The 18,789-nt window shown below is 41.7% G+C and overlaps 1 protein-coding gene across 1 annotated transcript in view; it reads right to left on the bottom strand.

The window, feature by feature from the left end:
- LOC126158330 (probable inactive tRNA-specific adenosine deaminase-like protein 3) overlaps positions 1 to 16,175 on the bottom strand; it is a 526,880-nt gene extending 510,705 nt beyond the window's left edge. Inside the window, exon 1 of the mRNA XM_049916435.1 lies at positions 16,125 to 16,175. The gene's annotated coding sequence lies outside the window, so the exon portion shown is untranslated. The remainder of the gene's footprint in view (positions 1 to 16,124) is intronic.
- Positions 16,176 to 18,789: the final 2,614 nt, after the last annotated feature.

Raw genomic sequence — 18,789 nt, 5'->3', positions numbered from 1 at the left:
TAGGCATAGAAACCTGGGATCGATAATTGGTAGTTTTGGGTAACCTGGGCCGTGTCCTCCCAACTGACCCCCGGGAAGGAAGGCAAGAGATGAGCTGTTGGCCGAACTCACTGTAAGGACCTAAATAACGGACCCATACAAGAGCGATTTTCTCCAATCGAATGTTCCTCAAGACGTGTAGAGGACGATGTAAAAGCCATTACAAACTGAGGGTATGAGGTAAACATTCCGACTGCCCGCTATACGGCAGGGTGAGCAAAATGAAACTGGTCCAGAAAATATTTATGATTGACACTGGACCGGCCTTTGTTAACGAACACGAGAACTGTTCATCACACAAAATACTGAAAACCGTGATTTCGATGCACCAGTCGGTTGCTATCACATGTCTGCACATGCGCATCTCCTACAAACTCTGTCCCGAATACTCGCCTATGTCATTACATTTGGGTGAGTCAAAGGAGAAGGCGTGGTTAGTGACCACTGGAGTGCAATGCAAAATGGTGCTCATGATAAAACAGCGTTTGTTCACTGGCGAGTGGTATGCAAAGCACAATTCATGGAAAAAGTGTACATACCTGTCTGCACCAGAGTTTAAGACTGGAAGTGTCTTGGTAAAACATCCAGCAAAGTCTGCAAAATTTACTAGAAAAGTGGAGCGAAACTGGCTCCGTAGCGAATATAAACCGTAACTATTCTAAAAGAATTCCAACACAGAAAACAGGCTCGAATGGGGGGAAAGCTTGGAACAAAGTCTGATAAAATCTCAACGCCGTTTATCTGGGAATTAATAGAGTGTCATGTACAAACATTATTAAAACTAAAACTTCCTGGCAGATTAAAACTGTGTGCCGGACAGCTACTCGAATTCGAGACCTTTGCCTTTCGCGAGCAAGTGCACTACCAACTGAGCTACCCAAGCACAACTCGCGACCCGTCCTCACATCTTCAATTCTGCCAATACCTCGTCTCCTACCTTCTAAACTGGTGGAGCACTTGCCCGCGAAAGGCAATGGTCCCGAGTTCGAGTCTCGGTCAGGCACACGGTTTTAATCTGCCAGGAAGTTTCATATCAGCGCACACTCCGCTGCAGAGTGAAAATATCATTATCAAAACTGACCTGCATCTGCGCGCTCACAGATTTACTGTTATGCTTGAGCTATTATCCAAACGAAGTCTTGTGTGTTGCATTCTGCCGGTGGTTTCTGCGTGAGGTGGAATCAGGATTTTCACATCTGTAGGTTTTTATTTCTTCGGATGAGACCTGAGACAGCCTGTCAGGATATGTGAACTCACAAATCATGCACCATTTTGCGCCGGAAAATCCCTAACAAAACCTTGAAGAGCATTTGCGTAATCTCAAGACTGGTGTTTGGTGCACAATGTCTGGTGGCCGGAATGTTCAACGATTCTTTCACTTAGTTGTTAATGCTAATCGGTATGTCCTGAATCTGTTTAATTCATATGTGAATTAACTCCCAGAAGATGAATGACTGTATGGAAATTTTCAGCAAGGCACAGCAACAGCACACACTGAGTTGATAACCTTGTCACGAGTGCACGAGGTGTTCAGTGAGAAGAGAACAATAAACATCAATGCGATCTCCTAGCCACGCGGATCACCTGGTCTCTCTCTGTGATTTTACATGTGGGGCAAACTGAGAAGTCAGGTGTACTCAAAACAGTCCATACGTATTGGAAGAGCTACAGCAAAACACTGAATACGCTGCTGTTATTGTTCAGACAGAACTACTTCGCGTGTCTCACAGTTTGATGAATCGAGCACAGCGCTGTATCGACGTAAACGGTGGCCATTTCCAGCATCTTCAGTGATTTTCATTAACGAGAAAAAGTTTAGAAAAGGTTTGAAATTGTGTATAAAGTTAGTTGCAAGTTAGTAAGTGCTCTCAAATACTGGATGGATATAATCCGGATAACCACGTGCTGTGAGTTACGCTTTTCATGACATACACTGTTCCTAACTATTATATTTGTCTCGCTGTGTTAAACTTTTAACATAAGATTGTACCCATTCATAAGCACATTGTGACAGGATTTAAAGTTCTTTAAAGTCTTATCGTAAATATTTTTGGGTCACTTTTATCCCCCCCCCCCCCCCCCTGCGTAACTCATCTTGGCTGAATTGTTTGTACTGGGTTCAAAGCTCATGGGCCTTCTTAGCGCATATATATACCGGCCACTGTGGACGAGCGGTTCTAGGCGCTTCAGTCCGGAACCGCGCTGCTGCCACGGTCGCAGGTTCGAATCCTGCCTCGGGCATGGATGTATGTCATGTCCTTAGGTTAGTTAGGTTTAAGTAGTTCTAAGTCTAGGGGACTGATGACCTCAGATATTAAGTCCAATAGTGCTTAGAGCCATTTATAGAAAGTGGCTATCACACAGTCCCTGTTTCAGGTTGACTCTGTAGCAGCTTTCAGGAGCAACAAAACTTTGATCTTAAATATATTGCGTAATTGCTGACCAAATTTAAAAATTTTAAATGCCGCCACAATCTACTCATGAAGAATAGGACAAGTATTATTGTTAGAATCTGTGTATGTGTCTTGAGGCAGCATAATTCACAGTGTGCACAATATCCAGATTATGTTCAACCAGAATTTGAGAGCACTTATAAACTTGCAACTGTAATTTCAAATCTTTTTTAAACGTTTTTTTCACTTGCAAGGTTAACGTCAAATATTTAACACACTAACGTATTTGCAAAGCAATTAGAAATTTGAAACTGTTTTCTACAGGGGAGTTCGACTCTTTAAAAAAATCAGCTGTTTTCTATTTAGTTTTGAACTTTTCTACAAACATATTACTCCACAATACATTGTACTTTAAGCAAAAGTCTGGCGGGACAAAAGACTGTAATGCTTGCTGGCTTCTGTTTCGGGATCTTCGGCCGCTGTTTAACGATCTTCCTGACGTTTTGCCAGTACGAGTGGCTGGCATTTTCAAAGGTTCATCCTAGACTACTGAAAACCATTTTACTATATGACATCCAGCGTGAAATATTATGGGCAGTTAGTCACTCTCATCTTTCATGCTTAATGTGTAGACAGTAATCAGGAAGACGCTCATCATCTTTAACATGCGTCTTCGTAATCAGTTTCTGCAAGAGAGGACTTCTCTTCTACAATAAATTATAGGTTTTGTTGATGCACCCGGTTCATTATCTTTTGTTAATAACGCTGGAACTGAGATTATTTTCCAAGTGAATGACTGGTGTAGTTGCGACAATTCAGGAATATTTAATATAATATAGTTAACACACATTTTCGTACATATTTCTTGTCACAGGAACTTCGTCTTTCTGTATCAACTTATAGAACACATAAATTGCTCCACACGTTTTCTCTAACTGTAACTTGCAATTCGTAACAAGGGCTACAACTTATGACTCAGTTTTACAAAGTACACTGACTTCAAGACAAAATAAAACAAAATATTTTAACATAGTATTTTATCAAAATAATTAACAATTGAGTTCTTATTACACAATCAAAAAAGATCTACAGATATTTTACCAATATAGATATTCTCCAGGGCCAAATTACGTCAAGTTTCGATATCTGCAAAGTTCTAGGCTTCATAAGTTTTATGTTCCACCTGGCAGGTAATCCTTGGGAATATTATTGCCTTTACATATGTGTCTGAGTGTTTGTTTCACGTAATTGTAGTTCCCGTTTTCTTACTTTTTATCCATTATATGTATATAATGACACCACCGATTCTCAAAGAGTACCACTACTTTCTTGTGAATACGTGTTTGGCTAACACGGAGACTTGAGTGTCTGCGGCACTACTCCCCTTTTGGTCCTGCAGTACTAACCTCAGACTGTCCCCTTTCTTCCCTCAGGAACCCGTTCAGGAGAGGCTGGGTACAGGCTAGCTCAATCTAGGTGCAGTGGAAAGGCGAAATGGAAAGAAGACAAGGATTTCTGGGCAGGTGGATATAGGGTAATATCAACAGCAGCAGAAAATATTAGAAGGGACGTAGGATTTGTTATGAATAGGAAGGTAGGGCAGGGAGTGAGTTGCTGCATTCAGCATAAGATTGTTGTTATCAGAATCGACATCAAACCACCGCAACGACAATAATTCAGGTACACTCGACGATATCGCCACAAACAGAATATGAGGAGACAGAAAAAGTGGATGAGGACATTGAACGGGTAACTAGGTATGTAAACGGAGATGATAATCTAATAACCATGGCAGATTTGAACTGAGTAGTAGGAGGAGGAATAGCAGAAGAGCGTGGGTTTGGTAATAGAGATCAGAGAGGAAAGAGAGACTAATTGAGTTCTGCAGTAAATTTCAGCTAGTAATAACACTGTTCAAAAATCACAAGGGGAGGAATACTTCGAAGAGGTACAGAGATTCCATATGATTACATCATCGTCAGACAAAGATTAAGAAATCCGATACTGGGTTCTAAGGCTTACCCAGACGTAAATGTAAACTCAAATCACAATTTCGTAATGGTGAAGAGAAGAACAGACTGAAGTTTAAGAAAATCATCTGAAAGTTAAAATGGCTCTGAGCACTATGGGACTTAACTTCTGAGGTCATCAGTCCCCTAGAACTTAGAACTACTTAAGCCTAACTAACCTAAGGACATCACACACACCCATGCCTGAGGCAGGATTCGAACCTGCGACCGTAGCGGTCGCGCGATTCCAGACTGTAGCGCCTAGAACCGCTCGGCCACCCCGGCCGGCCATCTGTAAGTATTAATGAGGAAAGTAGTGGTATACTGAAGTACTGAGGAATGATGAGATGAGTCTAAAGTTCTCTGAGACTACATATAGTTCGATAACGAGACCCTTAATAGGTTGTTAAATGAAGAGGGGTGGACTTCTCTAAAAATGGCAGTCACAAAAGTTGGACGGACAAATATAGGTACAAGAGAAACAGCTCCATTGAAATCTTGGGTAACTGAAGAAATACTTCAGTTGATCGACGAACGAAGGAAATACAAAAACTTTCAAGTAATGACGGGCATACAGCAACACAATTCATCACTTAGGAATGAAATAAATAGGAAGTGAAGAGAAAAGCGGTTGCAGGAAAAATGGGAAGAAATCGTAAAAGAACTAGCCGTCATAAGGACTGATTCGGCATATAGAAAAGCCAAAACAACCTTGCGTTGTATTAAAAGCAAGGAGGGCAACATTAAAAGTGCGACAGGAATTCTGCTGTTAAACACAGAGAGAGAGAGCATAACTGTAAGGAGTATACAGAGTGTTCATTTTAACTGAAGACATTGAACTGTCTCAAAAACTACACACTGGATCGAAAAAAGTTATAATTCAGCTTTGTTTGTCGCGGAGGAGGACATATAGCATAATATCACCCTGTAAGTGGGTGGCAACTTTGAAATCTTCAACGGGAACCTCCATTTTTTATTGCAGATTACGATTCTACGGCAAAATTTACATGTTTTGCCTGAAGCATTTTCTTCGTTTCGCCGCAGATGTCGCTGTAATCGGAGGAATAGACATGGTAATTTACGACAAACTTCTCAATGGCCCTTGAATATCCAATGGCACGTGGCATGCTGCGAGGATAGGAAAGGCTAGTATTTCATAACTTCTAATTGAAAACCCCATTCCTAACTATGTATTCCTCCAACATATCGAACAGGGGGACTACTTGACTAGCCATCATGGCTCCGTAGCGAAATACGACATATTGTAACTGGCAGTACACCGCGACTGAAGCTCACGTACTGTGCAGAGGTAGGACAGGTAGTGGCTTGAAACATTTCAATACTTGCGCAGTGTTCATTGCCTGCATATCTACCTTTAATTTAGAGAACAAACGTTCAAGTGGACGACGAATATTGCTACCACTGAGGAAAAAATTGAAATGATCCTGTTTTACAGAGAGCGTAAGAGAAACGTTGAGGCTGCCGTTGTCTAATGTGCATAATACACTCCTGGAAATTGAAATAAGAACACCGTGAATTCATTGTCCCAGGAAGGGGAAACTTTATTGACACATTCTTGGGGTCAGATACATCACATGATCACACTGACAGAACCACAGGCACATAGACACAGGCAACAGAGCATGCACAATGTCGGCACTAGTACAGTATATATTCACCTTTCGCAGCAATGCAGGCTGCTATTCTCCCATGGAGACGATCGTAGAGATGCTGGATGTAGTCCTGTGGAACGGCTTGCCATGCCATTTCCACCTGGCGCCTCAGTTGGACCAGCGTTCGTGCTGGACGTGCAGACCGCGTGAGACGACGCTTCATCCAGTCCCAAACATGCTCAATGGGGGACAGATCCGGAGATCTTGCTGGCCAGGGTAGTTGACTTACACCTTCTAGAGCACGTTGGGTGGCACGGGGTACATACGGACGTGCATTGTCCTGTTGGAACAGCAAGTTCCCTTGCCGGTCTAGGAATGGTAGAACGATGGGTTCGATGACGGTTTGGATGTACCGTGCACTATTCAGTGTCCCCTCGACGATCACCAGTGGTGTACGGCCAGTGTAGGAGATCGCTCCCCACACCATGATGCCGGGTGTTGGCCCTGTGTGCCTCGGTCGTATGCAGTCCTGATTGTGGCGCTCACCTGCACGGCGCCAAACACGCATACGACCATCATTGGCACCAAGGCAGAAGCGACTCTCATCGCTGAAGACGACACGTCTCCATTCGTCCCTCCATTCACGCCTGTCGCGACGCCACTGGAGGCGGGCTGCACGATGTTGGGGCGTGAGCGGAAGACGGCCTAACGGTGTGCGGGACCGTAGCCCAGCTTCATGGAGACGGTTGCGAATGGTCCTCGCCGATACCCCAGGAGCAACAGTGTCCCTAATTTGCTGGGAAGTGGCGGTGCGGTCCCCTACGGCACTGCGTAGGATCCTACGGTCTTGGCGTGCATCCGTGCGTCGCTGCGGTTCGGTCCCAGGTCGACGGGCACGTGCACCTTCCGCCGACCACTGGCGACAACATCGATGTACTGTGGAGACCTCACGCCCCACGTGTTGAGCAATTCGGCGGTACGTCCACCCGGCCTCCCGCATGCCCACTATACGCCCTCGCTCAAAGTCCGTCAACTGCACATACGGTTCACGTCCACGCTGTCGCGGCATGCTACCAGTGTTAAAGACTGCGATGGCGCTCCGTATGCCACGGCAAACTGGCTGACACTGACGGCGGCGGTGCACAAATGCTGCGCAGCTAGCGCCATTCGACGGCCAACACCGCGGTTCCTGGTGTGTCCGCTGTGCCGTGCGTGTGATCATTGCTTGTACAGCCCTCTCGCAGTGTCCGGAGCAAGTATGGTGGGTCTGACACACCAGTGTCAATGTGTTCTTTTTTCCATTTCCAGGAGTGTATATTCTAGAGAAAGCACGCTCTCGTTCGTTCTCTTACAAGGTTGTGAACGATGGCAGCGTGCAGATCGGCAAAAGGAAGCGAAGCAAACGTGTTATAGGGGAAGCTAATGAAATAGCTGTATTAGCGGCAGAGCACCACAACCCTCGGATAATAAAACCCTTCTGGTTACGGCAATTTGACCATTAACGTCCTTTGTCGGTTAACGTATGGTGTGGCATACAGCGGAACAAACTCACTGGTCCATATTTTACCGACGGCACGCTCAATGGAAGCAAATATCGAACGCTTTTGGAATAAGAAATAACTGTACTACTGCAAGATGTTAGCCTGGACGTTCGTCTATGTATGTGGCTTCAGCAAGATGGCTGCCCAGAGCCTTTCGCAACTGAAGAACGGGAGGTATTAGACCATGTTTACACTGGTCGGTGGATCGGCAGAGTTGACTCTATTAATTGGCCCGCTAGGTCGCCGGATTTCTTTCTGTGGGCATTTTTAAAAGATAAGGCGTACCAGCAAGTGCCAACAGCCCTGAAGACATCAGAAACCCCTGTACTGACATTCCCGCAGATAAGCTTCTGTCCTACGCACGGTCATTTCAAATGAGAATCACTAAGTGTATTGAAGTTGGCAGTACTACGTTCGAACACTTACTCTAACTGGAAGAGTAGTCGCCTCGAGCCACGGCCACAGTGGGGCGTCGAGTAGTCCCCTGTTCGGCATGTCGGAAGAATACAACGTTGCAAATGGAGTGTCCAATTAGTAGTTATGAAATACTGGCGTGTTCAACCCTCGCAGCATGAACGTGGGGCCCCACATGCCATTAGATACTGAAGGGCCGTTGCGTAGCATGTCGTAAATTACGATTGTGGACCCATTTCTGTTCCACAGATTACAGCGCCATCTGTGGTGAAACGAAGAAAATGCTTCAGACAGAACGTATGTAGATTTTTCTATAGAATCGTAATGCGCACTTAAAAAACTGAAGATTTCAAAGCTGCCCACCACCACCCACGCACGGAGTTGGGTAGGGGGGGTGGCGGGTCCAGCGTTGTACAGTCAAATCTCATATATCTAATGAATTTTGCCTTTCCTAGAGATCCGATATATCGAGGGTTCGACATAACGAGGATCCCGGAAAAAAATTACAACCCACGATTTTTTCGCGTTTGTCTGAGGTGTGGGCCTGTATTTAGTGCAGGTAGTACAAGAAAGTAATCACATTGTTATGCATATTGTTTTATTTCTTATAATTAGACAATTTATTAATTTAAAATAAAGTGCTTTCATCGTAAGAAAATTATATTCAGTAAAAGAATACGCAGTACATACATAAAAATTTCCAGAAATCATTGGCTTTAAAAGTAGTCCGTAATTTTGACTTGCTTTAAACTTTCGACCACCTGTGAGTAAATTTCATTGACTATGATTACGACGGCTGAGAACACCCTGACTGTATCGAAAGCCTATTTGGCTTTTTCGACGTCTCTCTCCTCCTTTCCCTGTCGCTTTCGTCCCCATATTCTTTCTTTACTGTCTTCACGGAGTCACCAATTTCGGCTTCTCTCAGCGATCCTGATACTGCGACATCTTTGTTTATATCCACGAAATCTTCAAAACAAACGTGAGCGCCGTTAAAACGAGTCGCCACTTTTGTCCAATCGGATTCGAGGATAATGATACGGGACGTCTCCTTTAAGTATTGTATAAAATAAAAACTTTAATCAGAATTACCATAATCCAGTGTCAGAATCAAACTATGATTTTACGTGCTTAAGTATTAAACCCACCAGCTGCTCATTTTCATCTGTCGTCGAAAGCCCACATGTTCGGTAGCAATTGACGATCGTTTGTTCCTTCGTGTTTCTTTACGCTTTTCCAGCATTCTCATAGCATCACAGTTTTTTTTTTTTTTTTTTTTTTTTTTTTTGTTTTAGGGCGCAAAACTGCTATAGCATCACAGTTGTGGGGTTGTCATCGTCAATATTGCGGACTGTCATTCGGACCATTTCGTAGCTGTATTTTTCTTTGGCGTTTATTCCTTATTCTAAGGGCTGCAGGTTCGTCGTAGTGTTAGGTGGTAAAGATTGTACTGTCACAGATTCAACGGAGGGATAGCATTGTGCACACTGCATTTGTCCACAAACAACACAACTTTTCGTTTTTCAGTAGTCATTTTCCTATCTACAGCCTTTAACCAGTTGGAAAACACTTCTGAAGTCATCTGTGCTTTCTTGTTCGCACTATGTTCCACAGAGAAGACTTACACCCGGAAAAACATCGCGGTTTCTTATGTTTTCCAGTCATAAGTGGTTTGTGTTTTTCTGTGCCAGTCATATTTGCTGCTAACAGAATGGAAACACGATCTTTGCTTAGCTTGCCTCCGGGACAAGTCAAGAGTTTTGTATGGAAGACATTTGTGAAAACTGTCAAAGTTCATCTGCATACATCATCTGCTTTGTAATCTTGAAGGGTCCTATGCACATCTACCTTCTACTCATCACAAATTTCATCTATACTGCCTCTTTCCCCACTCACTTTTCGAAAAACAATACTGTGTCTTTTCCTCAAATTTTCTAACCACCCATCACTCGCACAAAATGTATCGTATCTCATGCTGCCACAAAGTAATCTGGCTTTTATTTCAAAATAAGTCAACCAATAGTCACACTATTGTACCTCTGTTGTCGGAACAACTGTACTAAACACTCTTCTAAATCTGGAAACTCAACCTTTCGTTATCGTTTCCAATCTGTCCCTTTATCTGTGTTAATGAAGCTGTCGTCATTCTCGATCATTGTAGACAGTGTGCTTGCTAGAATCCCAAACTCTGCAGTTACGTCTTTTCATTCACTCCTGCTTTTACTTCATTAGTGAACTTTTGCTTTTCAGCGGCTGTCAGACGTTTCCGCTTTGAGACCATAGCTGACAGTTACAGCTTACAGTCAATAAAAAAATAAAATAAAAAACCTGCCTGAAATCGCACCTGCACAGAGGGCGTGGGAACTGCATGACGCAGATCTCGCTGATGCATCCATGCAGGGAGGAGAGGGACTGGGATTCCTATTTGCATGCACTTCGGCAGAGAGAGATGCCATATGAAAGATTTTGATATAAAGAGTTTTTGTCAACTGAACTTAGATTTATAGAAGTAATGTATGCCATTCTTGAATCTTCCAACAACTTCGATATAATGGCGGGTTTTCTTTGAAATATCAATGTTTTGGGCTCCCGAGGGAAGGGAAAGAAGAAAAATTTCGATATAGACAGGTCTTGAATATGTCGACGTTCGATATATCGAGGTTTGACTGTATCATGGATGTTCCCCTCCGAGGCAAATTGGAATTACAACATTTTTTGATCCGATATGTAGTCTTCGAGATACTTTAATGCCTTCAGATAAAATGATCGCCCTGTATATACGAAGTGACTGTTCTTTTGGGCATGTTCTAAAGAACATACACCATTTCGATCCAGCAGCCATTATGAATGAAGACACAAGGAAATTACAGAGATTAGCTGACACAGGACAGTGACTGAAATCAATGGGGAAAGTTGAAAAATTCTGCCGGACCAGTATTCAGACCTGGATCTCCTGCTTAAGAGGCAAATGCTCAAATCGGCAAGACGGCCAACAACCTCTTCAGTGCATATGCACACCTGGCTCAAACTCTTATGGGAATCTGCGAAATGCCGCAAATAATAAGGATAATGGGCAAGGGACACTGCATTAGTAGTGTGTAGATAAGTTGAGAATTTGAGCCGGCCGATGTGACCGAGCGGTTCTAGGCGCTTCAGTCTATAATCGCGCGACCGCTACGGTCGCAGGTTCGAATCCTGCCTCGGGCATGGATGTGTGTGATGTCCTTAGGTTAGTTAGGTTTAATTAGTTCTAAGTTCTAGGGGACTGATGACCTCAGATGGGACTTTAGTGCTCAGAGCCATTTGAACCATTTTTTGAGAATTTGAGTCTGACGGTAGGCGTGCTAGGGTATGTGTAGATGCAAGGACTAATGTGCGCCAATGGCTAAGTGCTCAGAGCATCTACCCACTAAGCAGGAGACCCAGGTTCGAATCCCAGTCCAGAACAAATTTTCAACTTTCCCCATGGATTTCAATCAACTGTCCACTCACAGCCAATGTCAAATTCATTTGCGTCTTGTAAGGCGTAGACTGAAGACCTCTATAAGGGGGAGGACATGACAGCAGAAATGGGATTCGATATGAGAGACACAGAACATCAAGTATTGGTGTCAGGGTTTTATTGACGTTTAGAAGACTTGAGATCAAATAAGGCAGGCCCCATGAGTAACATTCCATTGGAATCTAAAATAACTTACGGAAGTGGCAACCAACCAACTATTCAATTTGGTATTAGAATCTATGAAACTGGAGATATACCACAAACTTTCGTAAAAATATCCATACAATCCCAAAAATAGCAAGAGCAGATAAATGTAAGGACTATCACGCAGAGTAACAGCTATACAACCAAATTTCTCAAAGGAACAATATACAGAAGAATCGAAAATGAAATAAGTTTGGCTTTAGAAAAGGTACAGGCAACAGAGAGGCAGTTCCAACATTGTGCTTGATAACAGTAGGAAGACTTAAGAAAAATCAAGACACTTCGCAGGCTTTGTTGACTTGAAAAAATTTCACAACACTGTCAAACAGTGCAAGCTGTTCCAAATTCCGAGAAAAATGGAAACAAACTGTAGGGAAAGATGGCTAATATAAGTACGATATGTATGAGGAAACAACAAGAATGGAACACCAAGAATACAGTGTTCAGATTAAAAAGAGTGTGAAACTGGGATGCTGTCTTTCAGCCCTGCCATTCAAAAGATACATCAAAGAAGCGATGAGCACACACTTTGGACTGAGAGTAAGCTGAAGAAAGACGAAAGTAATGAGGAGTAGCAGACATAAGATTAGCAAAAACACTTACCAATATATGTGAATAAGAAGTAGACAAAGTTAAAGAATTCTTCTTCGTGGGGATGGAGCAATGACGACATAATAAGCAGACTAGCAAAGGCAAAGAGGACATTTCTGGTGAAGAGAAGTTTATAAGTATAAAACATAGGTCTTAATTAGAGGAAGAAATTCTTGAGAATGTACGTTTAGAGCATAGCATTCTATGGTAATCAATCATGGACTGTGAAAAACCGGAAAAGGAGAGGGTCAAAGGATTTGAGCTGTGGTGCTACAGAAAGATGTTTAACATTAGGTAGACTGAACAGAATCAGCGAAGAAAGGAATATATGTTTAGACATCAGAGAATGGTTTCTAGAGGCAGTGACAGAGAGTAAAAACTGTAGGCAAAGACGGAGATGGAAATACACCCAACAAAAAACTGAGCACATAGGGTGCAAATGCTACTCCAAGATGAAGAGGTTAGTGCGAGAGAGGAATTGGTAGCGGGTTACATCAGTCACAGGCCTGATGAGAACTTTAAACTTCAAGATGTTGAACCTGTAGTAGTAATATACTAGTAGTATCGGTAATTTGAAAAGACATTCAGAAATGACACTGACATAGCATCAGAATGGTTTCTCGAACGATAACAGACATACTGATCTATACTAGTCGATGTCTGGGAATGCAACAGAAGAAAACCTAATATCTTTAACGCTGTTGTCAAAACATGGATAATGAATGCCAGAGTATATTCCACCAGAAGGAAGGGCAGACCAAGAGCTAGATGGATGGACAATGTGCTGGCTGACCTTGCCAAAATGGGAATCTGTGGATGGAAGAAAAGAGCTGAGAACAGAGAGATATGGAGGAGGATTGTTGAGAAGGCCAAGGCCCATCAAGTGCTGAAGAATAAGAAGTTGTCAAACCAGTGAACACTGCATTAAACTAATAATTGAGCCACAAAATGAAATGACTCCATCTATCAAGGTCGACCATGCCATACATCTGTTTCTATTATTAAACACATAACTTCACCAGTTATGTAAAAGCCAGCATCACCATGAAACTTTTGTAAGAATCTGGGCATTTCTTGAACAAGGACTGATGTAATATTTACAGTCTAGAGCCTTTCACCAGATAAATAAGTGAAGTGAGCTGGATAAATCAGTCTTTGGACTGTAGACAACAATAACAACACACATCAACAACCCAAAATGCTAGATTCTAATACCTATAGGTACTGTCTCCCCAAGATTACTCGCCTGGGAAAGCATCTTTCAATACGAACTTCACTTTTGTACACTGAATGATTGAGTAAGAATACATGTTTAATATATCTTCTGTGTGGTGTATACTATATGTAGCAATATTGAATGTATATGTGGTTTCTTATCATCTGTTTGACTTGTCCTATATAATGTACATTACATTGCTGTGGTATATCGAGAGGTTGTAACAATGGAAAATTGTATTGAAATGCAGTAGGATCTGCAGCGAATTGACGCCTGGTGCAGAGAATGGCAATTGAATCTCAAGTGTAATGTGCTACGAATACATAGAAAGAAATATCCCTTATCATTTAGCTACAATATAGCAGGTCAGCAACTGGTAGCATTTAGTTCCATAAATTATCTGGGAGTACGCATTAGGAGTGATTTAAAATGAAATGATCATATAAAGTTGATCGTCGGTAAAGCAAATGCCACACTGAGATTCATTGGAAGAATCCTAAGGAAATACAAATCGAAAACAAAGGAAGTAGAATACAGTACGCTTGTTCGCCCACTGATTGAATAATGCTCAGCAGTGTGGGATCCGTACCAGATAGGGTTGATAGAAGGGATCGAAGACCCAACGGAGAGCAGCGCGCTTCGTTATAGGATCATTTGGTAATCGCGAAAGCGTTACGGAGATTATAGATAAACTCCAGTGGAAGACTCTACAGGAGAGACGCTCAGTAGCTCGGTATGGGCTTTTGTTGAAGTTTCGAGAACATACTTTCACCGAGGAGTCCCAAGCAGTATATTGCTCCCTCCTACGTATATTTCGCGAAGAGACCATGAGGATAAAATCAGAGATTAGATCCCACACAGAGGCATACCGACAATCCTTCCTTCCACTAGCAATACGAGACTGGAATGGAAGGGAGAACCGATAGAGGTACTCAAGGTACCCTCCACCACACACCGTCAGGTGGCTTGCGGCGTATGGGTGTAGAATATGTTCTATAGATCATGAATATGACATCTCATCATGATGTGGAATGTGTCATTTTAACCTAAGGTTTCTTTACACAAAATATTTAGTTTACTACTGCATATCTAAAAATTCATCTACTGAGTTGAAGGAGTTATTATTCAAAAATCCTTTTGATTTGCTTTTAAATGTTGGTTGGCTATCTGTCAGACTTTTAATGCTATTTGGCATATGACGAGATATTTTTGTGGCAGCATAATTCACCTCTTTCTGTGCCAAAGTCAGATTTAACCAAGAATAGTTGAGATCAGCCATTCTTCTAGTGTTGTAGTTATGCACTTCACTGTTATTTTTGGATTCGGATGGGTTATTAATAACAAATTTCATAACTGAATACATGTATTACAAAGGTGCTGTGAATATCCCAAGCTCCTTAAATAAATGTCTGCAAGGTTATCTTGGGTGGGTCCAGCTATTATTCTGATTACACGCTTTTGTGCAACGATTACTTTCCCTCTTAATGACGAATTGCCCGAAAATATGCCATATGAAAGCACTGAATGAAAGTAGGCATAATAGGCTAATTTCCTGATATGTTTATCATCAAAATTTATAGTGAAATGGCACGCCGGTAACTAAATACATTACCATGAGCTACTTGTAATGATTTTGTTGATAAATTATACGCTTGAAATGCCAGTAACGAAAGTAAAGAGATGACATATACGTATTTCCTCCACTGTCTCTTTAATCGATTAATTGGAAAGTCTACACGTAGATCAAGTGTCTAGATGAACCTAATTACGGTGAAATCTAGCATCAACAACGACTATGCGAAACGCACAGTTCGCGAAATGCATAAATGACAAAAGCGCACAATAACAGACATGCCAACTTATCCATAGACGCAATATAACTTTAATAAGAAATCGCAGACAAGTGGCAGCCACAACATCCAAAAGCACATTATTAATTACGCCAACAAAACCTAAGAGATCGCAGAAATAAAACAGAAATTACGCTTCTGGGTACATACATTAGGCATATTACGCGAGTCACTAAATTCATTGCACTTACTAACAAAAGACAACGATACCGTCAGCATTAGTTTTGCCAACAAATTTGCGGGACTTCACGCAGATACTAAACGAGGCATGACTGCACTTTCCATAGTGCTATTGTGCACACACACATGTTAAGTTAAACATTTTAGTTTGTAGCTATTCTTTCAAACAAAAACTTACGTAACCTAAGTTTCGTACTTTGGTGAAGAATATTTTAAATAACTTTTAAACTTTTAAGTAAATGGTCTGAAAGTGGTTCAGTGACGGGTCTGTTTATGGGACTTCATATTTCTTACAATTCCTAAAACGAAACGTCCAGCAGACGATTTTGGTTCGAGTTTTTATTTAAAACATTCCAACATCAGTATTGCATCTTCCAGTCTATTAGACGCACGTGACTTTTAAAGCTTCTCAGATACTTTCCACAAAGTTATAAAAAATTCTGGACATAAAAAGGGCGCAGTTGTGTATTATGCACGTAAAAGAAGGTTACACACGATTACATCGACAAAACTACAATAACACACACAACACATTGCAGTACGATACAACGTTGCATTTAAAGACAACTCACTGTCTGGGATAGCAGACCACGCAGACGTAAACACCAACACGTTAGCCAAAGAACTCACCGCGGAAAGAGACCGCACTCCAGAAACATGTGTGCAGAGATAAATATAGCTGTGAACTTTGGAATAACATCTTTGGCAGGCTTGGGAGAAGCGGGAAACTAACATATGTCGAATTATGTGTCTATATTTTGACGGTCAAGTAGTGTAGCTAAACGTAGCAAGGGATGAATTCAGTTTCTTTTAATCAGTTGGAAACTAATACCGTTGCTCACCGAAAGCATATTAATAATTTGAATGAAAAACTGCAGCTCACAAGCACACGCCACTGAAAACTTATCAGTGAACGCTATATCTAGCGCTTTTGGTTTCCTGTCTTACGTAACACAGAGTCCTGCCGACTTTTAAACCACAAAGCAATATGGAACTGATTCACTGTGAACATTGTTGTCAGTATTAGCCTACTGGTTTGAGAAACAGCATTAGAAACCCATTTTCAAATTAAAATATCAATTAAAACGTTTTAATAAACTAACAAATGTCTTTCCAATCATCAGTTTTTCATTACACTTCCTCCTAAATCAGAGTGTAATTAATATTTTTTGCTTAGTAATTTACTACCATCAAGCCTCTCAATGTAGCATGTTTCATTGCGAATGCCTTCTCTCTCTCTCTCTCTCTCTCTCTCTCTCTCTGTCTGTGTGTGTGTGTGTGTGTGTGTGTGTGTGTGTGTCTAATTATATGATTCCAGCGGCAGATCCTAGAGTGGCTACAGAACTACAGCTCACCCCCAATCACCTAATCAACACCCACACCACACCTAGCAGATAATTATATTCACCCTAAACTATGAATTTGTCAATACAATCATGTTTTCAATTTTGTAATTTCCAATAGTTTCCTTTGATGGATGCTTCTGAACTTGAGTATTTATTCAAGAGTACAAACAATACATTTATCTACTGTATCACCTGACATATCTAGTTCTCTCCCTTGGATTGTCAGCAAAATGTAATGCAATTTGTTATTACTGTTGCAATGCCTTTTCCCCACAATTTTTCTTGCTATATGGCAGAAAGTGGACTGCAGAGTCTACAGTTTCACTTGCCTGTGTTATTCATTGAGGCAAGTTCCCCAATTATGTATTGTGCTTATGCTATCACTAAGCATGTATCTTTTGAAGTAGTAATTGGAAAGTGAAAAGTAATAATACAGTGCAATATCTTAAAATCTATTCCATTTTATTTCACGATACTGAAGTGAGAGAGTTAATGCTGAGGTACAGAGAAGACTGACCCCAGTACTGAACATGCAGAACACTTTGAACCTACAGAAAATAACACAATATACTTTAATATTTACACAACAAAAAGAACTTGACGAAATAAATCTCGGGTGAACAGCCTGGTATGAGTGTGCATAGGACACAATATTTCGGCAATCGACCACATTGCCATCATCAGGTGCGCTGATGTACTAACCGGCGGTGGGCCGGCGCCATGTATATATGACAATCCCCCTCCCTCAGGCGCTACCTATCAGTCGGTGCGGTCCGCACCCCGCGTTCGGTCCAGGTACAGCGTCCTTTCTCCCGCCGTCTGGGCGCTGCGTCCTAGGACTTCTCGTTCAGGAGGGTCTGCCGGCACCACTCTCGTTATTCTTCCCTCCTCCCCCTAAGACGGTACACTCTGGGAAATATCCTTTTTGTTCTTAATCCAGGTGATCGCGGGTTCCCACGCCTTGCTATGGACGTAACCACTGTCACGATATATACATGGCGCCGGCCCACCACTGGTTAGTACATCAGCGCACCTGATGATGGCAACGTGTCGATTACCAAAATATTGTGACCTATGGACACTCATACCAGGCTGTTCACCTGAGATTTATTTCGTCATAAAATACGCCTGGAGAAATTGAAGAATCACAAAAAGAACTTGTTGATCTGTGGTGTGTTTTCTGTTTGGAATTAAAAATGTTGCAACACAATTGCAAAGCGTATGTTGCATTTCAAGCAGCTTCATATAAAATGTCACAAGTAATAGGCTGTGCACAACAGTTTGATGCTCAAATTTTGATATATTAAGCTTAGTGAAAACATGAACATGATTAAAACAAGCTTATTAAGACTCAGGAGAGTGAGATTATAACTGGAAACCAACAATAAGACCTCATTTTTTGAGAACATTTATTAATTTAAATTTTGTTCTTTCTTTTTTTTACTGTCTAGCGTTGAGAGGGCATAATACTAATAAGTATCAGATAATCAAAGAATTTTTATGAAACTTCCTGGCAAATTAAAAATGTGTGGCTGATCGGGACTCGAACTCAGGACCTTTGCCTTTCGCGGGCAAGTGCTCTAGCACTTGCCCACACAAGGCAAAGGCTCCGAGTTCGAGTCTCGGTCCTGCACACAGTTTTATTCTGCCAGGAAGTTTCATAACAGCGTACACTCCACCGCAGAGTGAAAATCTCATTCTGGAAAGAATTTTTATGTTTCTCATTATATAGTAGTAGTAGTGGTAATAGTAGTAGTAGCAGTAGTAGTAGTAGTACTAGTAGCTTTATTAATCGGTAGATCTCTTTGTACAAGGATATAGGATATAGGACTTTTAAAAGTTTAGACAAACGTAAAATAAGCTAGTTGTTATACACATATATTTACAGACT

Source organism: Schistocerca cancellata, chromosome 2 (assembly GCF_023864275.1).
Source record: "Schistocerca cancellata isolate TAMUIC-IGC-003103 chromosome 2, iqSchCanc2.1, whole genome shotgun sequence".
Lineage (NCBI taxonomy): Eukaryota > Metazoa > Arthropoda > Insecta > Orthoptera > Acrididae > Schistocerca > Schistocerca cancellata.
This window is presented reverse-complemented; position numbering and strand designations above follow the sequence as displayed.